Genomic DNA, 25,912 nt, shown 5'->3' with positions numbered 1-25,912 from the left:
TTTTATGATGTGATAACCTCCTAAGTAAACGTACATGGATTAAAACTGTTTTCCCATCCGAAATACAAGTGGTTGTTCCTGAATCTCCATACACAGTTTTGCATTTTTATTCCCCAAGGGAAGTTCTCCAGATGACTTTTACCTGACAACTAGGGTGACCTAGTCCAATGATAATGATAATCAACAACTGATAAAACTGTGGGAAAAGTCACTTAGTTCAGGCCGATGATCCAAAAGCATTTCTCATATCATATGGTTTTCTCCTTTCCCATCAAAAAAATGAGAGAGAATAATCATTTTGGAGTAGTTGGCCAACAGTGTTCTGCTTTTCAAGTAAATTTTAGATACGTGGAAATACACTAATACAGGGAGTTGCTATATATGTTAGCATGCTTTTAATCACAAGAATACTATTTATTAGTATTTTCTACATGTAGGTTTCCGGTTGTGATTTCTCATGTAAATTTTACAATAGTAGTTTAAAGCTGGCCCAATGGTGTGTGATGGGAAATCACTAATAACGTGAAGTTTTCCGCTTCTACCTTTGGAATCTCGCCATTTAAAAGTTACACCATAGGACTTTGTGTGTGGGAAGAAGTAGGTATACTCTTTCCTATTTCCTTCTATAAGAACATCTAAAGACCACAGCCCATATATATAAACTCTGACAAGTGGAGAAAAGAGGGAAGACTGGCTGGGAAACTTGGGGATGAAGGATTAACATAGGAGCATCTTCCCTGGGTTTTCTTTTAGCCTCTTCTATCCCAGACTTGGAGATGAATTAGTTGGAAATCCAGACCCACCCAACAGGTACAGACAAAAAAATTCCTCACTAAAAGCCTCCTCCTTCTAGCCAAAGGACCAGGAAAGGGTCCTGGAAAGGTTTCTAGCAAGAAACCTTTTAGACAATAATTGCTCTACTCTAGCCAAATACCACAGAAAAAGTCGTGCCCCATTCCCACTCTGTGCCAACAGAGGTTGAGTGGGTAACCTCCGCTGTCCTCAGACTGTAATGAGGTTCTCCAATCCACCTGCCATGGTTGTAGCAGAGGTCAAGTAAGGAGCTGGAACTTTCATTTCTGCCAGGTGGTAATGATGCACCCCCCTCCACAGTATCTGTGGTAATGATGGGGGAGCCACAGCTTCCATTCCTATCTGTGAGTATTGCGTCATCCCTCCAACTGCCTGCTGAGGTGATCTAAGTGGAGGATTTTTGCCCCAGCCCAGGGGCATTGAGACACGTTTCCATTGTGTCAGTGGAGGACAAACAGGGAGCAGTAAAGAAGGAATTCCTACCCCTTTCTTTCAGGGTGTTATCAGTGGAGACCTAAAGGAATGACAAGGAACCTCTGGCCCCACACTCAACCGTGGGCCCCATTGTCAAAAGAAGACAAGTGAGGAATCTGGATTTCTACCCCTACCTGGCAGCAACAAGGTAATAGTCCTCACTTTCCTTGCTGAAGCCGTGTCATGGAAACGAAGTAACATATAAGGTTTAAAGAATGTCCAGAGTCTCATAACTGAATAGACAAATTGTTCAGATTTTAACCGGAAATCGCTTGTGTCAAGATCCAGGAAAATGACAATTTCAATACAAAAGGCAACCAGTACATACCAGCAGTGAGACGGCAGAGACGTTAGAGGCTTAATGCAACCATCATAAAACCATTTCAACGACCAAGTATGAAGATACTTGAAGTTTTTTGAAAAAAGAGAGCCTCAGCACAAATTACAAAGAAGCAACGAATAGAAGATAAAAAGAAGAACCAAATGGAATTTGTAGGTCCAGATAATAGAAGAAGTGAAAATTAAAGCTCTGTGGATGAGATTAAGAGCAGAAGAGAGAAGTCAGAGGAAAGAATCCGTGGACTGGAAGAGTGAACAAGAGAAATTATCCAATCTGAAAAAAAACAGAAGATAGACTTGGAAAAAAGGATGAACAGAGTGTGAGGGATTCTACAGAGTATAGCTAACATTTGTGTCCTAGAAGTTTTGGAAGGACAGAAGAAATGGGAGGGGGGCTGAAAAGAACTTGAACACATAATAGCTTTAAAAATCGAAAAATGTGGGGTGTCTGGGTGGCTCAGTCGGTTGGGTGTCGGACTTCGGTTCAGGTCATGATCTCACAGTTTGTGAGTCTGAGCCCCGCGTTGGGCTCTGTGCTGACAGTTCAGAGCCTGGAGCCTGCTTTGGATTCGTGTCTCCACCTCTCTCTGCCCCTCCCATGCTCACACTCTGTCTCTCTCGGTCTCTCAATAATAAATACACATTAAAAAAATTTTGTTTAAAAAATAAAAAAATGTATAAAGAATAAGCTAGATAGAGCTGTGCTGCCCAATTTAAAGGCATATTACAATGTCCTAGGAATCAAGCCTGTGATGCATTGGTGGAACCCCAGATACAAAGATCAGTGGAACAGAATAGAGATCCCAGGAATAGACCCAAACAAACAAGCCCAACTGATTTCTGACAAAGGTACAAAAGCAATTCAATAGAAGAGGCGTAGACTTGTCGACAAATGCTGCTGGAGCCATTGGACATTCATAGGCAGAAGAATGAATCTCTATAGATTCTCTATAGTCATACTCCAGGCTTCATACTCTATAGAAAAATTAACTCAAAACAAAACAAGGACTTAGGTGTGATAGATAAGACTTTAAGCTTTATAAGCTTTTCGGGGAAAAAAAGGCATACAATCTTTGGGATCTAGGGTTAGGCAAAGAATTCTTAGATTTGACACCCAAGGTGGAATCCATAAAAGGCAAATTTGATAAATTTCAACATTGCGCCATAAAAGCCCACATGAAGAGAATGGACAAAGATGTCAAAGACGATAAATATCTTCAAACCATCTGTCTGACAAAGGACTCCTCTCTAGAATATGCAAAGAACTGTGAGCACTCAACAGAAATAAAGCACAAACAATTCCATTGGAGGATGGGCAAAACACATGAAGGCAACAGATGAGTACATACAGATGGCAAAGAAGCACTTGAAATAACGTTCAACATCATTTGCCATTAGGGAAAATAAAATTAAAATTTAATTTTAAACTAAAATTAGAGAACATGACGTACCTATCAGAGTGGCTCAGATTAAAAAAAAAGCTGACAACACCCGATACTAGAAAGGATGCCGAGAGACTGAATCAGTTGCATACACATTGGTGTATGGAATATAAAATAGTACAGCCCTTCTGGAAAAGAATTTGGCATCTCCTTTAAAAACAAAGCATGCTGTGGGGCGCCTGGGTGGCTCAGTCGATTAAGCATCCGACTTCAGCTCAGGTCATGATCTCACAGTTTGTGAGTTCGAGCCCCACGTCGAGCTGACAGCTCCGAGCCTGGAGCCCGCTTTGGATTCTGTGTCTCCTCCTCTCTCTGCCCCTCCCCTGCTCATGCTCTGTCTCTCTCTCTTTCAAAAATAAATAAAAACATTAAAAAATTAGAAAAAAAATAAAAGCAAAGCATGCTACTACATAAAACCTAGTTATTGGACTTCAGAACACTTATCTCAGAGAAAGGAAAACTTAGGTTCACACTGAAACTCTATACACCAGTGTTCTTTGCAGTTTTATTCATAAAAGTCCCAAAGTGGAAACACCCAGATGTTCTTCAATAAGTTGGTGGTTCAGTACCCTGTGGTAAATTTACACCATGGGATACCACTGAGCAATGAAAAGGAATGAACTAATGGCCCACCTAAACTTGTGTGTATCTCAGAGAATTATCCAGAATGGAAAAAAGCCAGTCCTGAAAGGTTCCGTACTAAATGATCCCGTGTATCTAGCTTTCTTAAAATGGCAATATTACAGAAATGGAGAATGGGTTAGTAGTTGCTAAGAGTTACGTGTGGGGTGGTGTCAGGGGAAAGGGGGGATGATGGGAACCAAAGGGAGTAGGCATGGATATAAACAGACAACATGAGGAATCCCAGTGGTTAAGGAAATGGTCTGTATCTCTGATCAGTGTCACTCTTCTGGTTGTGATATAGTATACTTTTGGAGAAAACTGGTAAAGGGTCCCTAGGATCTCTTTGCATTATTTCTTAAAATTTCATGTGAATTAAAAAAAAAAAAAAGCTAAAAAAAAAAAAGCGTACCTAGTCATTGTTGGTGTTATTCGTCATATTTTCTGGCTACGCTGCTCAGTTTAAGTACTTTCGCTAACTTAAGGGAATTTCCCACCTTATGAATCTTGGCTCCTCCAATAGAAAACAGAAAAGTTACTCAAACTTCTTTTTTCTAAGGTTTTTTTTTTTAATTCCAGTGTCGTCCACATATAGTATTATATTAATTTCACGTGTACAACATAGTGACTCAGCAATTCTCTACATTACTCAGAGCTCATTCTAGTGAGTGTGCCCTTTAATCCCCATCCCTTATTGTCCCCAGCCCCCATCCACCTGCCCTCTGGTGACCCTCAGCTTGTTCTCTGTAGTTAAGAGTGTCTTTCTTGGTTTGCCCCTCTCTCTCTCTCTCTCTCTCTCTGTTTCGCTTGCTTTTGTTTCATAAATTCTACTTGAGTGAAATCATATGGTATTTGCTTTTCTCTGAATTATTTCACTTAACATTATACTCTCCAGCTCCATCCATATTACTATAAATGGCAAGATTTCGGTCCTTTTAATAGCTGAATAATATCCCCTTGTATCCACTCAGTAATCAGTGGGCATTTGGGCTGCTTCCCTATCTTGGCTGTTGTAAATAACACTGCAGTAAACATAGGGGTGCACTTATCCCTTTGAATTAGTGCTTTTGTATTTTTTGGGTAAATACCCACTATTGAGATTCCTGGATCGCCGGGTAGTTCTATTTTTAAGTTTTTAACTTCTTGCTTTCTCAAACTTTTCGGCACAAACACGGGCATGACCTGAATGCAACTTTACAGAGGAAATGGACAATTTGAACAAAAAGATTCATATACACTCCATTTCGTTTATGGGAACAAGGATGGAGATTGGAAGAGAGGCATTTAGCTTTCAGGGTAACGATTATATATGGTCAGGGTTCTGACACTAATTTGGCATTATCACAGCTGAGGGAGGCAGCAAACTCATTTAAGAGTAAACTCAACGTATCTGGAATTTGGTAACAGTGACTGCGGCTGTTGTGAGGCATTACGGTACTGGAGGCTCAGATTCAAGCCTGCATTTCCACTAATAGAGTGTTGAGGCCAGCTTGGGCCTCCTTAAGAAAGCAAGAAAGCCAACTCTACACCTCTCTACCCAACTTTGCATTCATAGCTACAGTATATTTAACCACTAAAAAAAGAAAAAATTAAAAATTTCAAGTTTATATTTGACTATCTCCAAAGTAAAATTCAATAGTCACATGACATATACATATACCTAAAAACACTATTGCATATAAACGAAGTCTAACATTTTTTCTATTTTTTTTCCTCTAAAAAATTGGGTAAAAGCCACATGAGATGAAATTGAACAAAATGTTCATATATTTGGCAAATCCATTGGGGTTTAACAAATCCTATTTCTTCCTGAATCATCAGCGTGTTCCCAAACCTTATTTGAAGCCTTTCCTTGATGTATAAAATTTAATGCTGTGGTTTGCCAAGCTGTTAAGGAATATCTGACATGTTATGATACGTTATTTTCTCGGGATTCAAGACCACACTTGCTCACGGATGTTGACGATCTAGCAATCTCAAAAACTTTTATTGGGCAGTTTTACTGTATCCGCATTAAATAAATGATTGTTACATTTGTATGTATATGGGGTTCTTATCAGTGATGTTATATAACACACGTTTTGTTAAACACAGGAGAAAATATTTATACTTTAAGGTTATTTTTCTCTTCCTTTTTTTTCTTTTAACAGAATAAGAACACATTCTGGTTAATAAGTCAATTGGAAAAAAAAAAGATCATTGGGGTGGAATTTTTAGGCAAAAATTCACCATTAAAGTCTTTTTTTCTATCACTGACATTTGAATTGTACAAGTGTATGATATATACAGATCCCATTCATGGGTAATTTGGGAACCTGAAAATTTTTGCTGCCTACTTTGCCTAAATTGAACTGCATGTTCCTTTATTTTCTATAAAAACTGGTATGAGTCCATGTAAAATCTGTCACCCTCACTTATTATATTTAAGGGGGGGGGCATTTAAAGATGGTATCAGGAAACTCCACCGAGCTCATAAAATACCTAAAATCTGGTCCCGCAATTTTGTCTAGCAAACACTATTATCACTCTTGTTTCTCTCATTATTTTACTCCTCATCCTGAAAGTTGATTTAGGAACATTCATTAGTGCACACTTTCTGTCTTTCACCTTCACACGCTTAACAACCTTGGACCTCTTTCAAGTCCTACTTTCTGGAAGAAGAGGAGTTACGTAGAAATGGTACAAAGTGTGTACAAAAGATCCCCAAAGCATTCCTCCTCCATGGCCTACCAAAACACTGAGCTTTTACGATCTTGTGCATTCATTTTTTTTATGGCAGAGAAATCACTGAAAAATTGATAAAGTATTAGGGAAAGGCCTGTAACTTGCAAAATATTTCAAAAGTGGTGTTTTTTATTTTAGCTCTGTTGAATTTTCATTTAAAAGTAGATAGATTTATGAGCTACTGCCTTGGCAACAACTCAGTTTGAAGAACAACTTAGCATCTCTTGTAACCGACTGCCTGCGGCTGCTCGGTGTTCTGCAAAGGGAAGGGGGAAGTAGCAGGGAACTCAGGTTTTGGCTGGGTCTCTCCCAGTTGCCCGGATGGTGAGCCGGTAAGTCAACCTTTGCACTTCGTTTTCCTTGTAAATAGATAATACACACTCTGCTAATCTACAGATTTAAAACAAATCAGTGCTTACTGTACAGCTGGCAGTGTTGTGAGTACTTGACATGCGTGGGAGAGTAAAATCAGGAAGACTAACGCACTCCTTGTAGCATTTCCAGATCTGTCTCCTTACCCCGCCCACCGCCCACCTCTCAGATTCAGGGAGCAGGGCGTGAAGGGTGAGTGATACTGCCCTCAGGGTAGAATTCTTACCCACCAGGGATCTGAAGAGGTTTTGTGGCTTAAGGTAGACTTTGGAACCGCAAGGTAAAGTACGCGTCATTGAGGAAAAACCTCTTTTGAGGTTTGTTTTTTTTTTTCCCTCCAAGTTTTTATTTAAATTCCAACTAGTTAGCCTACAGTGCAGTATCAGTTTCAGGAGTAGAATTTAGTGATTCATCCCTTCCACACCACATCCAGGGCTCATCACAACAGCCCTCCTTCAGCCCCTCAACTATTAACCCGTCCCCTCCAGCAGCTTCCCTCCAGTAACCATCAGTTTATTCTCTGTAGGTAAGAGTCTCTTTCTTGGTTTGCCTCTTCCCCACCCCCCTCCATGTTCATTTGTTTTGTTTATTAAATTCCACATATAAGCAAAGTCACATGGTTGGTTGTTTGTCTTTCTCTGACTGACATTTCGCTTAGCGTAATACTTTAACTGCATCCGTGTGGTTGCAAATGGCAAGATTTCGTTTTTTTATGACTAATATTCCATTGTGTATATATATGCACATATACATACGTATATACACATGTACACATATGTATGTGGGTATATTTATAAATATAAATGTATTTTTATATATATGTATATATATGCACCACATCTTTGTTATCCATTCATCAGTTGATGGATATTTGGGCTCTTTCCATAATTTGGCTATTGTATATAATGCTGCTATAAATACTGGGGGGAGGAGGGTGTATCCCTTTGAATCCGTATTTTTGTATTCTTTGAGGAAATACCGAGTAATAAGTTTTAATTTGTATATATTGAATAGTTAGAGCCAAGATTCCCCACCTAAACAATAAATAGAATATACAGGAAGAGTTAGGTTCCCCCCCTCCCCGATCACCGAGATCAGAATTAAGATTCCATGGGCTACAAAAAGGAAAGCAAATTGGAGATGGGCAAAAAGCACACTGAGTGTATCTTTATAGGGACCACGTATTCCCCTCACCTCCTCTCCAGATTAGCCTTTGACGGCTTAGCCTTCAGTTGAGAAAATTGGTGCAGAAATAATCTTTTAGCTTTAAGAAAGCAGACAAGACACTGGTTTTCCTGACTTCTGCCTGTCACGGTAGCAGAAGTTGAGAAATGGCAGCGTCACTTGTTGAGATGGGAAAAGCTTGATTAAATTCATTTGCTTCTGTGTTTCCTCGAACTCATCTCTGTGTTCCTCAAAATTTCAAAAAAGGGTAGAGTTGGTTGGAAATAAGGTCCTGCAGAGTCAAAGTCAAGGAAGATGTAAGTCATCTGGACGAGCAACCAGAGAATACCAGGAAGACTGGAATCTTGGCACACGTCTGTGTGCTCGGTTGACCATGTCCTAGGAATGAAAAGCATAGTAACTCAGAGATTTCAGTTTGGACAGATGTCAATATCTGGGAACAAGTATTCTTTCCTAATGCTGAGATGTTATGTAAATTCCTCACATCTAAGATGCTACTTCGTTGAGTTTAAAGTCTGGCACGACTGAGTTCTTCCATAGTTGGCCAATATCTATTTTTGTCATCAGATACCTATTGTCTCAAAAGAGAAAATCATAAAGAAAAATAATACATTTTGGATTTACTGAACAAATAGAATGAAATTCATGTCAAGTATACATGCATTACTTTAATGTCCACAACGGTTATGAAGAAAAGCTTATTATTCCCATTTTTTACGTGGGGAATCTGGGGCATTTTGGTTAAGAAACTTGCTCAAGATCACATAGATCATATATGGCAAAACTGGGAATCAGAATTAAGTATGCCTGATTATGGAGACATAATTCTTATTCAAAAGAAATAATGTTGTGTAATTTGCAAATAATGTACTATAATCTAATGTATGTTAACCCCATTTACTTACTGCAAAGTTATTTTTGCAGTCTGTTCACCAAAGGCACCAACAACAGGATAAAGAATGAAAAGGCAACCTGCAGTGTACTAGTTTTCTGGGGCTGCTGTAACAAAATGCCACAGACTGGATGGCTTAAACGGTAGAAAAATATCTTCTTACAGTCCGGGAGACTAGAAGTCCAAGATCAAAGTGTCTGCAGGGTTGGTTTCTTCTAAGGCCTCTCCCTGTGGCTCATGTACGGCTACCTTCTCTCTGTGTCCTCACGTGGTCTTGCACCTGTGTTCTAATCTCCTCTTCTGAAAGGTACCAACCGGTCCTGTTGGATTAACGTCTACCCATGTGACCTCATTTCACCTTAATTACCACTTTGAAGTCCATAGCTCTAAATATGGTCCCATTGTGAGGACCTACAAGTTAGGATTTCAACATGTGACTTTTGGGGGGGACACAGTTCAGTCCATAACCTACATAATGGGAGAAGATACTTACAAACCCTATAGCTGAGAAGCACTTAATAGTCAGAATATATGAAACCTTCTACAAGTTAACAAAATAACATGATTTAAAAATGCACAAAAGTCTTGAAGAGATATTTCTCCAAAGATTTACAAATACCCAATAAGTGTATGAGATGTCCAATGTCATCTTAGGGAGATGCAAATTCATATCACAATGACCTATCACCTCACACCATTGGGACGGCTACTACCAAAATACAGAAAACAACAGGTGTTAGGGCTGTGGAGACATTAGAACCTGTTGGGGGGGAATGTAAAATGGTTCTGCCACTGGAAACTGGTATGGCAATTCCTCAAAAAATTAACAGAATTACTGTACGATCCAGAAATTTACATTCTGGATATACATCAAAAGGAATTGGAAGCAAGTTTTCAAAAGAGATACTGGTGCACCAATGTTTACAGCAGCGTTATTCATAAAAGTCACGAGGCACAAGCAACCCAAGTATCTGTTGACAGATGAATGGATATACAAAATGTGGAATTTACTTACAATGAGTATTATTCGGACTTAGGAAGGAAGAAAATTTGGACATATGCTACAAGATAGATGATACTGGGAAGTATTATGCTAAGTGAAACAAGCCAGTCACAAAGAGACAAATATTGTAAGATTCCACTTATATAAGGTATCTAGAACAATCAAATCTATAGACAAAGTAAAATGTTTGTTGCCAGCGCCTGGGGGAAGGGAAAATGGAAAGTTGTTGAATGGCTCTAAAGTTCTAGTTTTGCAAGGTAAAAAAGCTTTGGAGACTGGTTGCACAATAATGTAAGTATCCTTGGCTCCCTAGAACTATATATATTTAGAAATGATCAAAACAATAAAGCTTATGTGCATTTTACTGTAATTAAAGATTTTGGAAGATTTGCTGACCATTTGACTCAGGGACAGCAGCTTCTAAAACAAAGTGGGCATCCAATAAATGTTTGTTGAGTAAATGAGAATATCATCAGATGTCACTGGTTCTCTTAAATGAATCAAATGTCTTATATTCAAAAACTCTGATGAAAAATTAATGTTTAGGTACTTGAATTACTTAATATTCCATGTAATTTTAAGACTTCAGAAAAAAACCTAGTCTCCTTGAATATAAATCAACACGTGTTCTGCGACTGTATCATTTTCAGAAGTGACCTAAAATTCCTTGCATTTAATGATTTGTAGAAATAAAGGGTTTCGGTGGGTCACTTAAATATTTTACAAATTAAAATTGATGGCTTATGAATACTGATCTTTTTTTTTTAAGACTGATCATTTTAAAAAATGCTTAAAAAGTGACATATTGTAAACTAGGAATAGGGAACTTACTCAATTTGATAAAGAACATCTGCCCCAAACCTACAAATAACATCATATTTAATGGTGAGAAACTCAAAGCTTTACCTACTGAGATGAGGAACAAGGCAACAATGACCCCTCTTCATTTGACTTCAACACTGTACTGGAAATCCCAGCTAATGTTATAAAACAAGAGGAGGAAACAAAAGGTATTTAGACTGCTAAGGAAGAGAGAAAACTGCTCACAGATGACATGATTGTCTAAGTAGAGAATCTGAAAGAATCAACTTCTGGAACTATTAAGTGACTGTAGCAAGGTTGTCGGATGCAAAGTGAATATGTAAAATCCATTGCTTTCCTCTATATCAGCAATGTACAAGTGGAATTTGAGATTAAAAACAAAATACCATTTATATTAGCAACCAAGAAATGAAATACTTAAGTATGAGGCTAACAAAACATGTATAAGATCTTTATGGAGAAAACTATAAAACTCTAGTCTGAATGAAATCAAAGAACTAAATGAATGGAGAGATACTTTATGAGGCAGGAAAGAAGGGCTCCATATTTCCAAAGTAGAAATATAGATCGATAGAGATTCAATAGGATCCTAATCAAAATTCCAGAGTTATGTAGGGATTAAGAAACTGATTCTAATGTTTATAGGATGCGGAAAAGACCCAGAATAGCCAACACGAGATTGAAGGAAAATTGGAGCACTGACCCTACTCGACTTCAAGACTTCCTGTAAAGCTACAGTATTCAAGACAGGGTGTATTGATGGAAAAGAAAGTTGAATCCATCAATGGAACAGAATAGAGAGTCCAGAAATAGACCCTTGTAAGTATAGTCATTTGGTCTTTGACAAAGGATCAAAGGTAAAACAGTGAGGCAAAAAGAGTGTCTCAACAAATGGTACTAGGTTAACTGGATATCCACAGACAAAAAAAAAATGCATCTAGACAAGAACCTTGTACCTTAAAAATTAACTCAAAATGGATCACAGAACTAAATGTAAAATGAAAAACTATAAAACACCTAGAAGAGAGCACCGGAGAAAACGTGGATGACCTTGGGTATGGCAATAACTTTTTAGATACAACACCAAAGCACAACCCTGAAAGAAGTAATAAGCTGGAATTCAGTAATGTTGAAAATTTCTGCTCTATGAAAGACAATGTTAAAATAACAAGAAGGCAAGCCACAGACTGGAAAAAATATTTGCAGAAGACATATCTGATGAATTTGTTATCAACATATACAAAGAACTCTTAAAACTTCAGAAAAAGAAAATACGACTGAAAAATGGGCCACAGACCTTAACAGATACCTCACCAAACAAAATACACAGATGGCAAATAAGCATATGGAAAAATGCTGCACATCATGAATTATGAGAGAAATACAAATTGAAATGGCGAGATACTACTGCACATCTATTAGAATGGCCAAAATCGAGAACACTGACAACATCAAATGCTGGTGAGGATGTGGAGCAACAGGAACTCTCATTCATCGCTGGTAGACCTGCAAAATGGTGCTGCCATTTTGGAAGACAGTTCGGGGGTTTCTTAGAAAAGTAACCATACTTTTAACATACAATTCAGCAGTCCTGCTCCTTGCTATTTACCCCAAGAAATTGAAAACATGTCATATACTTGCACACAGATGGTTTTAGCAGCTTTATTCATAGTTGATTAAAGTTGGAAGCAACCAAGATGTCCTTCAGTAGGTAAATAAAGACACTGTGTTATATCCAAAGAGTGGAGTATTAGTGCTAAAAAGAAATGAGCTGTCAAGCCATGAAAAGACATGGAGGGGTCCTGAATGCCTACTGGTAAGTAAAAGGAGCCAATTTGAAAAGGCTACATGCTGTGTGCCTCCAACCACGTGACATTCTACATAAGGCAGAACTATGGAGATTGTAGAAAGATCAGTGATCGCCAGGAATTAAAGAGAGTAGGGGGAGGAGGATGGGTGTTACAGGTCGGGTATGGAGGATTTTTAGGAAAGGAAAAATACTCTGTATGATAATATAATGATGGACACACGTCATTTTGTGTATTTCCAACTCAGAATGCACTGCATAAAGAGGGAACTCTAAGGTAAACTCTGGATTTTGACTGATAATGATATGTTAGTATAGGTTCACCAGTTGTGACGAATGTACCACCAACATCCATTGGTAACGGGATGGGTTGTGGGGGGGGGGGGCAGGGCACACATGGGAAATCGCTGCACCTCCCCCTCAGTCTTGCCGCAAACCTAAAACTGCCCTTGAGATTACTTTAGACAGAAAAGCAATACGTATTTTATATCTGTACTTCCTAACAGCTAGGCTGTGGATGAAAATTTCTATTGAGAATATTAATAAATCTATGCAGAATTAATTAAAATGAAAACTTCCGAATAAACTGAAGTGTGTGTGTGTGTGTGTGTGTGTGTATATATATATATATATATAGCATAATTTCAACGAGCTTCATAATCAAAAGCTGACCAAAAAATATTAGAGATGAGAATAAACTTTCCTGCTCTATTGAGAATTCATTTCATAACTTCCGTAGTGACTGAAAAAACTATTAAAATCTTTAACTCCACTGCAGCATTTGAATTGTATTAATTACTATACCATAACTTTGGGAATAATTTCATTGCCTTTGCTTTTTCGTGGCTATTTTCCTTAAATTATTAACATATTATGTAGCAGAGTCAAAGTAAAAACCTAAGGGGTGTAAAATGTGTGAATATCTACAGACTTGTAATAACTGAATTATTTCTTGAATGAATCTAAATTTTTCACCCCTGCCCCTAATACAGTGATTTCCATGTGATGGAAATAGAAAAGTACTATGAGCAGAAAATAACAAAGGAGTTTGAGGGAACTGGTAGATGACACGAGAAGAGAAAAAAGGAAGAAGGTTTATATTCTTTATTCAAGTGAACATAAATGCTACCTGACTGTGTTCATCTTCAGTTTAAATTATGGTACCTCTCGAGACCACCCTTGAAAACACCATTTGGATTGTCGCCTCTAGATTCCCCGGCGATAGAGAAGTTACTTTCATTCCCCAGCTGAGCTAGAATCCTCCGGTTCTATCTTGCTAAAAAGGGCTTAAGGGAACTTAATCACATGTGTGCTAATTGTGGTAATTTTGCTCTAAAAGAAGCTATGGGCAAGAGCAAGCCAGATGTTCGTGTCTAGTTCCTGCTTTGAAAGAGTACATTTAAAATTCAGTTTCTTGGGGCTGCTGCGTGGCTCAGTCAGTTGAGCGCCCGACTCTGGATTTTGACTCAGGTCATGATTCCAGGGTTGTGGGTTGGGACCCAGTGTCAGGCCCTGTGCTTAGTAGTATGGAGCCTGTTTAAGATTCTCTCTTTCTCTCTCTCCGCCCCTCTCCCCAGCTTGTGCACACTCTCTTTGTCCCTAAAATTAAAAAAAAAAGTCAGTTTCTTACACTGAATCACAGCATGAATCCACAGATGGAGCTTCATATCCAAAAGAGATTCCCACACACTTGACATCATTCGTTACTCAAGTTTGAGACACGCTAGTTGATGTTCAAGGATGTTTCCATGTAGTCAAAACTGTGGCTTGATGTCTTGCTCCCACCTTTTTCTTTTTTTTTTTGCTTATAGGGTCACTTTAAAGAGATTATCAGAATTTTAGAGAACCTTATCTTTCTAGAACCATCTTCCTTTTTAGAATCTTTTCTGATGCAACTTATTTTAATAGATGCTTGTGTATTTATATTTCTATCATATAAATCTAGTAAATACATTTATAAGACAAACTTACTTGTTTTTCTTTGAGACAAAGCGTTACATAAAATTTAACTGAAAGTTCACGACACATCAGTGAATTTATTTTTACTCCAATCATCATAAATGGCAAAAGCTGCAACATATTAGTCATTGTGTAGCTCTCTATGTGTTTGTGTCTCACACTCTGTGTTGGTACAACTCTGTGGGGTGCTGAGATGACACAGCCTCAGAAGACTGGAGGGGCAAGGTGTGACAGGATACGTCTTAGGATGTCTCTAATGCAGTCGCTAATAAAAATAGAGCTCAGGCAGTATTATGAGCAGTAGGATACCATTTTTAAAGTATATTCCAGGGGTTCCTGGGTGGCTCAGCTGGCTAAGCATTCGACCTCGGCTCAGGTCATGATCTCACATGGGTTCGAGCCCCGCGTCGGGCTCTGTGCTGACAGCTCTGAGCCTGGAGCCTGCTTCGGACTCTGTGTCTCCCTCTCTCTCTCTGCCCCTCCCCTGCTCACACTCTGTCTTTCTCTCAAAGAATAAATAATAAAACATTAAAAAAATCAAAAAGGATATTCCATAACAAAATTTTTGAAGAATATCACATCAAAATGTTAAGTAAGAGTATTTTTTGGTGATACAATTAGTGCAAGTTTAAAATTCATTTCTGTTTTCTAAATGTTTGATGATGGAGTTACATTCCTTATAACCTGGTTTGCTCTGAAAATAGTTTTTGGGGAAAGTATGACATGATTAGTAGAGATAAGATATCAATAAGGTAAGCAAGAATTGGGACGTGCTGTCCCCAAAGGTGACTGACACCAGGAAAGTACAGTGTTGGGAAAAGTGAAGGGGTATTGGCTTTTGGGGACGTGTGGAGGGTCCAGTCCAGACTGAGCAAGGTCTGTACAGTAATGGAAAACCCCTACTGGGATTTTGGTAGAATGCTTTGAAAGCAAGGTGGGGAGGGAGTATTCTGCTTGTGTTCTGGAAGGCAACACCGTAAATGCTTGGGCAGGTAATACAGTCCCAGCAGTGTTTTCGGAATATCACTGTACTGTACTTGCTTAATTTGAAATCATGGCCAGTGGGAATGAGAAGACCCGATACAGTAATGTTCAGTTATTCTTCTAGGAATAAAAGGTACTTGATCATGAGCACAAACTAATTTGAGAATCAGGCCAGCTTTACCGAGGGAAAAGAAGAAAAGTAATAAAACAGATAACATCCAGGTATATTCTCTTCTTCCTGAATGAAAAGCCTACATGTTCCTCTGCAGGCTCTGTAAAAAACTACCCTTTACTAACCAGTTAGTTTTTCAATATTTGGTCTTCCTTAAATAAAGTCTTAGTCATATAAACTAGTTTTAGGAACTGGTAGAACGTCCATATTAACTTTCTAATTGACAAAATACTTTTGTGGTTTGGTGTATTAGGGATTTGGCAGTCGAAATACAGCTCTCAGTCCAAGGGGAATGTTACATAGCTTGAGTTCTTTTGCCGGAAATACATTGGTCAATTAAAAGAAACCAGCAAAGCATCAAAGAGGAATTGGACAAGATACACAAACAGGAAAACAATTTCCATTATCTCTTGTCAGATCATTTAAAACTTAATGAGTATGATTCATCGATCTTTAAATGGCCATTTCTTCATTAAAAAAATTATAATTCTAATTTTTGAATTCACCCACATTTCCAAAAGTTAGTCTCCAAGAATTCTTAAAACTTTAATTGTGGAAAAAAATCTTAAGAGTTCTCCTCAGTAATGTATTTCCAAAGTCCTTTTAGCTTAAAAAAAATTTTTTTTTTCCACTTTCCAAACTCCAATGATAGAAACCAGCTCTGTGCTTCCAAATTTCTGGAATAGTTGCAGATGAGTCGATAAAAATGCCAACTTTCTGATCTGGTATAGTCTAATTATTCTGGTGGTAGTTTTGATACTTGGTGCTTTTGAATTCATTTATGGGAGAAATGCAGCTTTTTTCACTTGTGTTTTTTTTTTGTTTGTTTGTTTGTTTTTTAGAAGAAAATGCACTCAAGGCAACTTTTTCTGTTTTTTTTTTTTTTTTTAATTGTTTTGTTTTGTTTTTTTCTTTTCCTGGTATCAGAGAGAGAAAAAAAGTCCTGGAAACATCTGTTTTCCTTCAAGTCTCTGACTTTCCACATCCATTGCTCAGTTATTACCAACGACTGATTATAAAGTGAGTGATTTTTCTAGGATGCTCTGTACGGAAGAACAGGAATAAAAAAAACTTGAGAATACAATCTTTCTGAACCCAGACTGTAGGTACTTGGAATCGGCAAGCAGTGCTCAGCTCTTAGCAAATGAAACCATGATCTGGGCTAACTCACGATTTGCAAATGGTTTATGCTCATTTCACCAAGCTGTATGAATATGAATATTTGGAGGATGCAGGGGTGATAGTGAAGGTAACGTCATGGTCCACGGCTTGGTGTAGGACTTGGGGCTTGCTCTGCTCTGGGAGATGATCACTCTGGAATTTTCCTAATCCTGCCATTAACTTTTTAACAATCCTGGAGGAGCTATTTGAATTACCCTCACATTTCATCCCCAGAATGGGCACGAGTATATTTATTTTAAATCATTGGAGTTTTCTGAACCATGACAAACACAACTGTTAAGTAAATTTATATGTTAATAGACAAAGAGATAGGCTGAATACCAGGGGGTACTTTCCTTAAAAATAGGATAGGATTGCTACAATGGGGCACCTGGGTGGCTCAGTCAGTTGAGTGTCTGACTTCGGCTCATGATCTCACGGCTCATGAGTTCAGCCCTGTGTTGGGCTCTGTGCTGACAGCTCAGAGCCTGGACCCTGCTTCAGATTCTATGTCTCCCTCTCTCTTTGCCCCACCCCTGCTTGTGCTCTGTCTCTGTCTGTCTCTCTCTCTCAAAACTAAACATTACATAAATAGAATTGCTATAAAATTAACAGAACTTTTGCAGAGCTTATTGGCATTACACTTGAAATCAAATTTGCTGGAAGTTTATTCTTTTTTTCTTATGTGTATCAAGTTCTCCCACTAAATATACATTGATATTGACTGGTGTAGCCCAACTCCATGAATATTGGTATACCCAGAAGTAATTTTCAGTACTCATCTGCTGGTGGCTTATCGCTCTGTCTTAATTTGAGTGTTGCAAAAAGTTTGACCCATGTGGGTACTTTAAAAGATGCCAAGCGCCTGAGGTCATAGGGGTTATAATAAATACTGTACTAATAGCCCACCTGAAATTTCATGGGAGAAGGCTAGATTGAGCATAGGGATTTCTTTTCAGTGCCCGCTATGTAGAAAACATAGAACTAAATATTTTTTTACATTTATTAGCTCATTTAATTTTCATAAAAACCCTATGGAATGTGTATTATTTCCTTCTTTTCCTTTCCAAATGTAGAACTTGTGGTTCTGTGAGATGAATGGATAGGTCTGTCATCACAGAGTTGGTCAGGGGCAGAAATGGAACTCTAAAATTCACGTGTGACTCTGAAACTTAGACCCCATTGAAGGCCACAGTTCCTTATAGTTGAAATTAGCCATCGAAATAGGGAGGGATGGAGGCAAATTAGTGGATTTTTTATTTTTATTTTCTTGTCATCTTAACAATGTGGTTCCATTGGCGAGATGTTACTAGGTATAGGAGGCAAAATTCTAAAATGGCTCCAATGACCTTCTACCATTGGTGTTCCTCCCTTGATCATGTTACCGTATATGGCAAAAGAGATTTTGTAGATGCTAAGATTGCTGATCATTTCCCCTTAAAATAGGGAAATTATCAGGGTGGGTGTAACCTATCATCTGAGCCTCATTAAATCTCTTCAGATGGTTGCAGGCGAGTAACCCTAATCATCAAAGGGATTCTTTTTGAGGAAACGCTAAGCATGAGACGGATTCTATGTGAGGAAAGTTAACTGCCTTTGGGATGGAGAGTCCCTGAGGCAAGGACCCAGGAGTGGCCTCTAGAGGCACTGATGTACTCAGCTTGTAACCCATAGGAATGGAAGTTGATGAATGGGTGTTGTTCTAAGCTGCTGTTTCTGTGGCAATAGAGAATGAATATGTTGAGTGAATGCTCAACTTCACACTGCACTTAGTTACGTGTGCCATATTGCCCTTGACACAATTCTTAATCATGAACTTGTCTACCTGGTTGGATAATTCCATTAAATATTTTTCAGCGTGAGGAGATTCACTCACCTTGTATTGTTCTCCTTTATCTGACCAGGGTGACTTGCACCAAATCAGAATAATGAATACATTTTGTTCACCTTTTAGTTTTGCTTAAAAAAGAATGGAGTCTGGTCTAAAGCCTACTATTTCGTATGTGCACAAATCGTGAGCCTTGTTTTCAGTAAGAAATGTAAAGACCTACCTAGTAGCAGAGTGTTGCCTATTCACCATGTGCGTGTGTGCTTGTGAAGAGACAAGTTATCACGGGAAAAGGATCTTGTGTACTGGTAAGAAATAAAAATGTTTTGAATCCATTGGAATATCTGGCAACTTTGCTGTAAAGTCTTGTTTTTATTAACATGGTTTGGGCTGGACGTTTCTTTGATTATTTAAAATTCCTTTCCACTCTCCCTCCTCCCTGCCTCCAACCCCATGTTTAAAACATTATTGGTATTTTGGCAAATCAGGCGGACTTGAAAACAAACTACTTGCTTACATTTTGTCAGGCAGCTATCTAACACAAAAGTATGTTGATGGGCATGCTTTCTCCATGCTGCTATTGGGCACATATTTGGTTTTGCCGTTATTACTCATGAACTGTGTGTAATGCACATAGCACGAACTGGTCGCATGCCTTTGCAGGAGATTTATATTCCTCCAAACGCCTAACTTCTTCATGTAAACAAAAGCATTCACAGTCCACCTCTGCATTATTCATTAATCGAGTCTTTACTTGTGTACTTTTATAATCTATCATTATGAAACTACCCATATCTATCACTGTAAAGCAACAATAATTGTATTACATTCACTGATTCTTTGGGTCAGGAGTTCAGACAGGGCATGGCAGGGACGGCTTGTGCCTGCTGCATAAGGGCCTGAGGGAGTTTCAAATATCTGAGGGCTGGACTCATCCGGAGGCTACTTAACTCACATGTCTGGTGTCTGGGTTCGTATGACTCAAAGGCTGGACTCAGATGGGACTGTTGACTGGTGCAGCTACTCATGCTCTCCTGGTGTGGGTTGTGATACACCAGGAGATCATGGCTAGGTTCTGTGACAGACCGTAGCAGGAGACGGTGCCCAGAGTGAGTGTCTCAAATGACCGGGACCATAAGAGAAGCATGGCACGTGCTTCACTCTGAAAGTCCTCTAGTGGCCCTGCCCTGTGCTCCATTGCTGCAAGCGACCAGAAACCCACAAGATTTAAGGACGGGCAAGGGCAGTAGACTGTGCTTCTTGATGGGAGTGAGCAAAGCACAATTCACGACAGCATTTTGGACAGGATCTGCTTGGTGGCCATCTTTGGGAAATCTAGCATGCCACGATTCATGCTCTGGGCCACAGTGATTCACATCCCATGGCATGCAAAATAGTCACTGTCTGTCAAGATCCCAAAACATCTCTTCCTATTTCAGTTTCCATCTCAGGCTCAGGGCCCAGAATCTTGTCCTCCAAACTGGGGCATTGTGTAAACGAGACACCACGGATGCAGTTTCTCCGGTATGGTTTCTCTCCATCTGGTCTGTGAACAGAAGAGACAGGTTATGTGTCCCCAAAGCTGCAAATGTTCAACGGGTAAGCAGATGAGGATAATCATGGCAGACTCTCAGCGTTCAACTGTACGCTCGCTGTCCCATAGCAGTTCTGAAATCTGGCAGGGAACGTGTTACCAGCTCCGGGAACGAGGCGTAGACCTACAACCTGAGACATGTTCCTTTGGCATTTGGATGTATCCTGAGCTCTTTGTTCAGTCTCCGAGTCCTACTTTTTCATAAGCCGTAGCCTGTAGTGATAGCTAAGCAGAGTTTTGTTTATTTTTGTTTTTATCTTGTATCTTGTCAGTTCAGGGATTCAGTGATTTTTTTTTTTCCATTTCATCCTGTCTGTCCCTTTCAGTGTCAACAGTTTAAGAACTTTGTTATTTGTCCATTTATGAACCTAGCCATTTAGATAAAATCCATATATTAACAAATCTTAGAGATAAGCCCATTTCTACTTGGGGCCTCTCGTGCGACTTCTGTGGAATAATGTCCTTAAGAATTTTAGAAACCCTGATTGTGTTTTTTAACAGAGGCACACCCTGAAGACCATCAGAAAGGTTTTTGTCTGAACGTTTCTACGTGTCATGGGTGTAGATCTTAGGGTCTCATGATGGTTTTCACAATTATCTGAAAGTTTTATCTTTACTCTGAGACAATATTTTTCTGCTAGCCTCTGGTTTTGATATTTGAACCAAAGATCCTTTCTTATTTGAGAAGCTTTCCTGCCTGGAAATACTTTCCTAACACCTCGACACCTGCTTTTAATCTCTCTGCTCTCAGATTGTACCATAGGAGCGAGGAGAAGCCACATGGACCTCGGCTCTTGTCCTGAAGCCTCCTTACCCAGCTGAGTTCATTGGTGTATTTCTCATTCTCTATGTGACCATGGGTGACTGTGGCTAAACTCCCTATTGCTGCCTATGAGTTTCCTTTCCTCTGGTTTGCGACAACCACCTCCAAAATCTCAAACTTTTCCCAACTACCTTCTTTTTTTATTAAAAAACATTTTTTTAATGTTGATTCGTTTTTGAGAGAGGGAAAGACAGAGCACAAGTAGGGGAGGGGCAGAGAGAGGGAAATACAGAATCTGAAGCAGGCTCCAGGCTCCCAGCCGTCAGCACAGAGCCTGATGCGGGGCTCAAATCCTCGAACCCTGCGATCATGACCTGAGCCAAAGTCAGATGCTTCACCAACTGAGCCCCTCAGGTGCCCCTGTAACTAGCTTTTAAGGGCAGCATTCCCTTCCTGTGGCTGCTCTGACCAATGACCATAGGCTGGGTGGTTTAAAGCAACAGACATTGATTGTCTCTGTTCTGGAGGACCAGTCTGCAATCAGTGTTACTGGGCAGAATCAAGGTGTGGGCGGGGCTGTGTTTCCCCTGAAAGTTCTGGAGGAGAATCCTCGCTTGTCTCTTCCAGCTGCCGTGGCTTGTGGCTGTGTCGCTCTGTTTCCTGCCTCTGTCTTCACTGCCTGCTTTTCTCTGTGTCAGAACCCCTCCTCTCTGATGGGGACACCTGTGCTGGCATTTACGGCCCCTCTGGATAAGCCAGGTTAAGTCTCCTCATCACAAGACCCATAACTTAATCATACCTGCAGAGAACTTTCCATAAGGCGATACAGGCCCCAGGAATGAGGACGTGAGGGTGTCTTGGGGGGCGGGGGCAGCATTTCAGCTCACCACAGGCCTTTCAGGCTTCCACCTGACCCTTCATCTTGAAAACACATCCTGCCTGTTTGGGCAGACCTTCATTTCTAGGCACCCAATTCTATTTCACACCGTTGCTGCATGAACAAAGCACCGTGGGATTTGTTTAAAAAGCAAATCCTTCCCTCCTAGATTCTGTGGTTCAGGAATACCCACCGTGGGAGGGGATCGATGTTCCCTGTTCCATGGTGTCTGGGGCCCTGCGAGGGCTTGACGTGCCTGAGGGCGGTGGTTTGGAATCTCGTGGTGAAGTGTTCGCCGTGTGTGCTGAGCGTGGGGCTTTGGGTTCTTCTCGGTTTTACTTGCTTGTGTCTACGTTCCAGGTTCCTCCTGAAGGTACCTCTTCTGTCTTTGGAGTAAAGGGCAGGGGAACCCCGCGGATTCAGCGTTCACAGCCAGCGAGCGCGCATCCTCATTTATATGATAAATCTAGGAATCAAAGTAATGTGCAAACAGCTAAGGAGTAAAAAATAGGTATATATATATATATAGTGTACGTGCTTTTCACTCCGCAGCTGGGTAGTTAAGAGTGAACTTGAGAGCCAGGTGCCCTTGGTTACACCCCGTGATACCATGTATTAGCTCTACAGCTGAGGGAAATTGGTTCAACCATCTGTGCTCAGCCTCCTCGTGTCTAAACTGGACAGGACATTACCTGCCTCTTAGGATGTTGTGGCAATTAAGTTAATATCTACATGCAAAGCGCACAGAACAATACAAGAAGTAGCCGATACTCAGTAGGCAGTTTATAGTAAAAATGCAATGTTAGACATCCCCACCACACGTAGCTAAGGACAGACATGCACAGATATCCTCCCCACTCCCCTCAACACACACAAAGTCTCTAACCACTCTCCTTGTGAACCAAATAGCTATGGAAAAGCTTAGTGCCATCATGAATGTTTGAGGGCTAAGCATTCATAAAGGGACTGCCTCACATAAGATTTGAAAAGCCACTGAGGAAAAAGAAATCCTTAAAAAAATACATAAGTCTTTTTTTTTGGCCTTAATAATTTTCTACAAGCTGGACTTTTTGGAAGACCTAAATAACTCCCCAAGATGCCTGGAAGAATTTCCCCCCCATCATATATTCTTGAGAATCTTTTTTTTTTAATGGTTAGTGAAATGAGCTTCATGTTTTTGAACCGGCGTGTAAAAGAAGGTTCAGCCAGCATAGTTAGTTATTTCCCAGTTTGTCTGCGGGAAGTACATGGAAAGTTTACCGTGGAGAGAAGAGGGAATTTTGTCATGAAGAGATAATTGTGTACTTGAAATGTCCTTCATTGCAAATTTGAAGGAATTCTCCTTTTATGGACTCAAATTAGAACCATTTGAAGAAAGCGTACAGCCGTTTGAAAATGATGAGTAAAAAATGAGGATCCTAGAATTTCCTCATACTATTGGAATTGAAGAAAAAAAGTGCAGGGTGGGAAATGAGGATGGTGGTAAACCCCAGAATTTTCCAAACGCAAGGATTTACTCTCTGAGCGTTTAGATGAAACTTTTCCTCCCAGAGGAAGTTAGCATCCAGTTTTTCTGGGTGTATTTTTGGACTGTCAGCCCTGGGGTGACTAATGTGCAGTTTGCCCATGACTTTGGACGCGGCAGCGTGGGCTTGCTTACACTCCAGCGCCTCCACGGTGACATGTTAATGTCACCCATGTCCTTTCATTCCCCCGCTCCCCCTGCCGCTGCCTTTGATATGTGCGTGCTCAGTGTGGAAGTCTCGCAGCTTTCCCCCAGGGACCGATCGGTCACCTTGTCCCCCTTGTAAAGCTAGGGCTCCACTCTCACGGGGAAATAGGTATGGACGAGATCTGTGCCTGGAGGTCATTGTGAAACTTTTCACCATCGTCAGTACTGTTGTTTCTGTCCGGTTGAGGATGACAGGGGTGCTGCGAGGGGTCTGGCCACCGTTATCTCAGCCGGGGCTGCTCGCACAGGGGGTGTGCCGGCTACCTTGTACGGTATCTCCAGACATGTTGGGGATCTGCTTTTGTTGACGTGAGTATCCTCATACACAGAATTACGTGACATCTGTGTGCTTTCGGGTCAAGACTCTGTGCAGCTGCAACTGAACATTGTTCTCCCTGATGTCTAATGGCGTGGACAGAGGAGGAGCCCTCTCACTTAATCGTGCGGGGTCTGACAGATTCTTGAACGAGATGTTAAGTGATTGGGGGAAAAAAAGACTTTTTTATGAGCAAAATACTACTTCATTACACTTAGAGTGCTTTTGGACTGCGAGCAGCTAAAATATGTGTGTGTGTCGGGGGGGATGGGGGGGAGCTTGGGGGCTCAGTCGGTTAAGCATCTGACTTTGGCTCAGGTCATGATCTTTCTGTTCCCGAGTTCGAGCCCCACGTCCGGCTCTGTGCCGACAGCTCGGAGCCTGCTTCGGATGCTGTGTCTGCCTCTCTCTCTCTCTCTGCCCCTCTCCCATGCTCGCTCTCTCTCTCGCTCTCTCAAAAATAAACATTAAATAAATAAATAAATAAATAACATATGTATGTGAATGGATCAGTGTAGTCAATATTCCCGAGCTATTAGAAACCCTTATTTCTCTTCAGCTTTTGAAGGAGGATGTTTCAAAGGACATTTGACTTGTTACCGGGACATAAAACCCTAGGTCTTAAAATATTTTGCACATGTCACAGTGTTCTCTCTATCACCAAGGGCACCTTTGACTTCCTTGGCCTCTACTTTGAATTTTTGCAACATTCCCAGAGGCAGGCACAGTTGGTATCTGTGTCTAACTGATGAGAAATCTAAGATGTGGAACGGACAAATAATCAGCAGAACAATGTGTTTCGACCGGTAGCTTCTTATTCTCTAAACCCATACATGGGAACAATTATAACTACACTATGAGGATTTGGGGAAAAGGTTTAAAAATTGTGTGAGGTGCCGTGTGTAATGCCAAGATGTAGGAGGTCCTTGACTTAAAAAAAAAAAATGCTGCAAGAACTTGACTGAGATGAAAAGACTCTGGCTTGAGTATGTTTCCGTATCACTTGAAATGCAAGAACTGATTCGCCCTATACGCTTTAGGCTTTGAAAAGCCAACAAAATTCGGCTTCTCTTCTCTTTACTTCAGAGCCACTTATAGCAGGAGTTGGTCTGCTCTTTATGTAGTGACTATGTGACTGACACCAATAGGCCAGTGCCTTTTACCGAGCAACATTTTGTGTATATTATGACTTTTCTGTTTTGACGACTGAAGGGTCATTAGTAAAATATATGTATATATATATTTATATATATATATTTATATAAATATAGGGGAAAGACTGTGGGGAAAGTCTGTATTAGTCCTGCACTGCTCATCTGACTCCTAAAAGCTGAAAAAAAAAAAAAAAAAGGAGCTGAATCTGCCTTGTCTTGAGCCTTGGGAAGGTAGAATTGTTCCAGGTGTTTCTGCACAGACAACTCCCTACCTGCCGATACTGATCCATAACAAGAATATGATTTCCCAATTAAACAACTCAGTAGAAAAAAATTGCAAGAGAGAACACAGTCACCTTTGAAGCTTAAGTTATTCGAGTGGAAGGTCAAGTGCGAATGTCTTTTAAAACCCAGGAGCAAACTAAATTGAAGAATTGAAAAAAGGTTGAAAAATCATGATGGAGAAAAGCAGCACATTTGGGATGATAGATTTAAGAAGCCAAATGTGTTACTAAGGAGAGTCCTGAAGAAGAAAATATAAGATGCTTGAAGATCAAATAAATAGTATTGTGTTACATGTCCACTGCTGTGTAACTAATTATCTCCCAACTAAGTGACTTGTATTAATTTTATCTCATAGTTTCTATGGGGCAGGAACCCAGGGGAAGCTCAGCAGGGAGGTGTTCTGACTCAGTCTCTCAAGAGATTACAGTCAAACCATGTGCCAAGGCTGTGTTGTCTGAACTTGACTGTTGCTGAAGCATCCACTTCAGAGTGTATTCGTGGCCTGGAGAGAATGAAAGGGAGGGTAAGTGCTCCATGGAGAAGCCAAAGTCTTACACATTTATCTGAGCTGACGTGCCATCATGTGTCCCGTA

The sequence above is a fragment of the Lynx rufus genome, unplaced genomic scaffold, assembly GCF_022079265.1.
Source record: "Lynx rufus isolate CCGP_SWC_20201006 ecotype Redwood Valley unplaced genomic scaffold, mLynRuf1.p SCAF_3, whole genome shotgun sequence".
In the NCBI taxonomy this organism is placed as follows: Eukaryota; Metazoa; Chordata; class Mammalia; order Carnivora; family Felidae; genus Lynx; species Lynx rufus.
Note: the sequence above shows the minus strand (reverse complement) of the source record.